Source organism: Pinus tabuliformis, chromosome X (assembly GCF_031772625.1).
Source record: "Pinus tabuliformis cultivar Carrire ecotype Pingquan chromosome X, CPIR1, whole genome shotgun sequence".
NCBI lineage: Eukaryota > Viridiplantae > Streptophyta > Pinopsida > Pinales > Pinaceae > Pinus > Pinus tabuliformis.
The window spans coordinates 1,659,325,255-1,659,330,667 of NC_142308.1; the positions used below are offsets into that span (position 1 = coordinate 1,659,325,255).

A 5,413-nucleotide genomic window follows, 5' to 3' on the forward strand; every position below is an offset into this window, starting at 1 on the left:
CCAGAAATGGCAGTGCCGTCCATTTCTTCATCAAATATTTCCTCGCGCGGATGTATACATGGTGGAAATAGGCCTTAAAATATTAATGCGTCGAATTCTGTGAATAGACTTGGTGACAACCGTGGCTTTTGGTTAATCAAAATTCGCAATTCCATTTCAAACATGACACGAAACATTTTATTTTCAATGATACGAGCAAGGTCCTTTGTTTCCCATAGCAAGGAAAATTTGGTAGCCTTACACAACTCTAGATCCATCTTGGGGAACTGGAAATCCTCTAGCATCCTCCAAGCTATCAGCATGATTAATAATAGCAGCCACGCATAGTGGAATTCTTTTCCTTCCTCCTGTACTTCGTCGAAATCATCCTGTTAGCGCTTGAGATTTCACCCTAGGCTGAGGAAGGTAAACTTGTTTTAATGCCTGTGTTATATCAGCCTTTGTGTTTTTTATCATGTGTGCCTCATCACAAATGAGTAAGTCAAGACCACTCTGTAGTCAATTCAAACGCATGGACTGATAACATCTACCGAAAGCCCTGTAAAAGCAGCTCCTCCAACTTTTCATTCATCTGCACCATAACCTGCGGTTAATATCAACCTTAACAGAGCCCCAATTGTGCCATACCTGCATTACTCTTCAACCCGTGTGACTGTGCATAGTCTCCATTTAATGCTTGTAATCTAAATTAACCGCGACAGTTGCCTTGTCAAGAAACCTTAGTTGATTTGTAGGCTAAAGCTCTCTACTTTTTTCACCCTTTAAAAGTTGTTCTTCTTGAATAACATATATTTATTTTCTCCCAAAGAAGGAACAGAGACATTCCATTTACGGATACTGGCTACAAAGACTTGGGCAATTCCAGTGAACGGACTATCAACAGGCAATTTATGTTTGTACAATCTTGTCCCACACATGAAAACAGAAAGTGCTAGTGCCATTGCCATGGTAGGGATACAAAACCCCAAACCCGATCCAACATTTTCTTGACTGTACATGGGGACAGATATAGACACAACCAAGCCACTGGACATTTCAAAATACCACCATGAACTTGTGCAATTGATACTGCTGCAATTGGTATTTTCTCCACATAACTTTTTGCCTCTGATTGCTAATGATATTCTGAATTGTGCTTGTGCAGATAGGAGCTTCAATCACTGCCTTTTGAAGCGCTGGAGCATAAATTACACAATCTGAAAAGCAACATTAATGATTTCTTCTTCAAAACCCTGTTTTGAAGAAGAATCAATCTCTGATATAAGACAGAGTCTAACATCGGCTCCAGTTGGGATGGCAGCTGCAGTTTCCTGGAGGTGCCAAGAACCGCAGAACTTTGGGAGAGCAGACCGTGCCTCCACCATTGGGCAATGGAGTCATCATTCCAACAAATCAACACAGCTGAAGACTTATTTTCACACTGAAACTTAACTCAATCAAACTAAACCACATTGCATGAAGAATACGGTCTGCAACTGGTTCTCCAATGCACCATTCAGGAAGACGAGGTTGAAGCTTAGCATCAACAACATCCTTTTCTTCTTCCAGGATTTTAAAAACACTAACACCATTTAAGTCTGACAAACCGGGAAGGGATTCCACAATCCTTACTGCACTGCTTCCAAGGGGCCCCGGAATATCAATCTCCAATGATCGTAAATTTACAAAACATCGCAACAACTCCAACAGAATATCTTCTGAATTCTGGCTCAATGAATTCCCTCGGAGATTCAATGCTGTGAGAAGTGGCAATTCCAAAGGAGTGAACACCTTATCTGAAAGATTATGAATTCTTTGACATCTTTTAATATGTGAATATGTTAGCGCTTGAGATTTCACCCTAGGCTGAGGAAGGTAAACCTTCAAGGCTACATCAAACCATTTCACCTCGTAGCTAGCCCTACGAGGTATGAGAAGGCTCTCTCGGGTCAGATTCGATAGATCTTTCAATATGATTAGGCTGACCAATTAAGAATAAGGATTTTAGGCTAGTAAATTGATAGGGGGTTTGGATTTAATGATTTTTGGGGTTTTTTAATGGAATGACGGGGCTTTTCTGGGCTACATGGGCAAAATCACAGCTTCAAACAGAAAAATATAATGACTACACAGGTTATCAACTGAGGCACGGTAGGCATGCAATTTAACACCAAATCTGGTTTCAAATGGGATGGCAAGACTGGTGAGGAGCTAAGGAGGGCAGACAATAACTCTGAATCCTCCTTAAACAGTAGAAAACATTGAACGCGAACAAACTTATAGGAGGAGCATATAATACTATGAATTCCTACCTAATCACTTCATTTGTTCAGCTTGAAATGGTCATGAAATGAAATGGAACATAACTGATTACATATGAAACAAGGGAAAACTTATGCTAAATCAACATACCACATGAATCTCGGCAAACAGAGCTGTGAAATTCCATTAAATTCTCTGTCATAAAACTGTACAATAAAAAGCTCTCTGCTTCTCCAGCAGCTCCCAGCGCTCAGAAAACTCTCCCTCCTTCACTCACTCTCTCTTTTTTTACAAATGAATTTTTTAATACATTTAATACAACTGCTGCCCAAAACAGGGGCGCTGTTTTAACTAACATCACCAAATATGAAACAAAAACAAGCTGGGGGAAAACCAATCGACCCCAAGATGAGGGATTTGTTTTATTATCCTTATTAACAAAATAAACTAAAAATAATCAGCGCTTCCTGAAGAGAGAATGGCGCTCTTTCCACTGAATTCTGTTGATGGTTTGGCTAAGTTCGAGGCAAATCTGGTGCTAAAAATCTCATGAAATCATGACTTGGCAAATCCGTTTCTTTTGAACTCCTCTGATGGCTAATTACAGAATAACCGCTGGAGCGCATCTCTTTTTGGTTTCTGAGGTCTTGAAATAGGAAATTGGTTCCTATTTTTCTGTTTACGGTTGCGTGATGAGGACCAAGAACACGTTTCAGATGAGCGACGACATTGACTGTCATTGTCTTTCCATTTCCTGAATTTTCTGTTCTGAAAATGCAGATTTATGATAACTCAGATAACATAAGATCAATTAAATAGTGTGTTGTTCAACAATACTCCAACGCTGCTGTTCTACCAATGTATACTGGTTATTTGCAAGTCTCACCCAAAAGATATCCCAGAGGAGAATCTCCAATGGTTGCATACTACGAAGGAGAACAACATAGCGCAAATCAAATTTGCTTCCCATGGTAGTCTCCTATAAGTTCAGATAATTGTGTTTCCAAATTGTACGTGGGTTTGAAACCATTCCGGATCACCATACGCCTGTTGAATGGTCTGTGCCAAGTGGTGCTTCATTACAATACAGGCTTCGAATGGAAACTGGCTAACATATTGATGATCATTCAAGCCATATACTTTCTTTGTTTCCTCATCAACTTGCATATGTGTCCATATAATATCAGCTATTTTGGCATCATCCGTAAATACAAATTCTGGACGGCGTAGGAATTCCTCTACTTGCTCATTATCTGTGTAAACTCGTAGAGGTCGACCATCATTTGGACTGATGCTTTGTGTACAAGGATTTCCAAAGTTGAGATGATTAAAAGTGGTAGCGTGAAATTTACAATAATGCTTCTTGTATACTTCAATAAAATAATCTTTTGGTGTATGAAACCAGGCTGTAAGGCGTGCAGAGCACTGCTTGTCCGCCCCAATCCCGGGCAAATAGTCACATAAGCATTCTTCACCCTTATGTGTATCATTGATTGGCCACAACAGAGAATAGCTTATTGCTGAGGTTAATTTTCCATCTGGCATGAATAGAAATGGAGCAATTTTGAAATTTGGTATATCACTATGCCGCAATGCTGAACCAAGCTCATCCATCCCGTACCAAACAGGAGTTTCATCCAGCTTTTCTTCATCAGCAAGTCTGTACGTCATCAAATATAACCACATTGCATGAAGAATACGGTCTGCAACTGGTTCTCCAATGCACCATTCAGGAAGACGAGGTTGAAGCTTAGCATCAACAACATCCTTTTCTTCTTCCAGGATTTTAAAAACACTAACACCATTTAAGTCTGACAAACCGGGAAGGGATTCCACAATCCTTACTGCACTGCTTCCAAGGGGCCCCGGAATATCAATCTCCAATGATCGTAAATTTACAAAACATCGCAACAACTCCAACAGAATATCTTCTGAATTCTGGCTCAATGAATTCCCTCGGAGATTCAATGCTGTGAGAAGTGGCAATTCCAAAGGAGTGAACACCTTATCTGAAAGATTATGAATTCTTTGACATCTTTTAATATGTGTGTTCCTTGTTGAGTACCAAAAGGCTTCTCTGCTCCATAAATTCCAGCACAGAATCCAAGGGCCCATGCACTGTAGTTGGTAGTGAACTGAGAATTATGTATTTCTAACTCAGGTAAATATTCCAACAGAGTGTTTCTTAAAGCCTCACCATAGCTTTTAGAAACTGGATTTTCATTTAACCAAAGAGCTCGCAGCTTACTCAATCTACTAACTATTTGTATAACTGCTTCCATTGTTTCCACTTTGTTACCCCAAAGATCAAGGCCAACAAGATTTGGAAACTTAGAAGTTAATTCCAATGAACATAGCACTTCATCATCGATGTCAAGCTCCTCAAGCTCCAACCACAGAATATCTTTGTCCTCTTCTTTAGCCTTACATAACTCCCTCTCTACTATGTCACGAGGGTTTTCACTAATCTGATCAGCTGATTCATGCTCCTGTTCACCAGTGACATCTTCACAAGTCCCTGGATCAAACTCGCCTGTTACACACATCAATCTACCCATTCTTTCAGCTAGTCTTGGAATTTCCTGCAGATCTGTACAATATGTATATCCTCTGTCTTTAACGCCAATATTGAGCCCATCTATGAATTGTCTCCACCATTTGGGGGAATAAGGCGCTGACACTCTCATTGATAAGGGTCTAGAAGAACTATATTGCATCCTCATCATCCAAATCCAAAAGGAACTTTTCTTGAAGCTTAAGAATCCCTTTCTCCGGATCAGATGCAATAGCAGGAATGCTTGCTCCATCACTGCTAGTTTGAAGCGCTGAAGATAAAATTACATAATCTGCAAAGCAACATTTAAATGATTTCTTCTTCAAAACTCTGTTTTGAAGAAGAATCAATCTCTGAGATGAGACGGAGTCTAACATCGGCTCCATTTGGGATGGCAGCTGCAGCTTCCTGGAGGTGCCAAGAACCGCAGAACTTTGGGAGAGCAGACCGTGCCTCCACCATTGGGCAATGGAGTCATCATCAACAAATCAACACAGCTGAAGACTTCATTTTCAAACTGAAACTGAACTCAAACAAACTAAAAGCCAACTGAAACAAGATGCTGCCCTTATGGCTGCTTATTTATTTACACAACCTACTCTAATCTGCTGTACAAAC

At 40.1% G+C, this 5,413-nt stretch overlaps 1 pseudogene; it reads right to left on the reverse strand.

The window, feature by feature from the left end:
• Positions 1–1,392: 1,392 nt before the first annotated feature.
• LOC149146375 (uncharacterized) lies at positions 1,393–4,928 on the reverse strand (annotated as a pseudogene).
• Between the last annotated feature and the right edge of the window lie 485 nt (positions 4,929–5,413).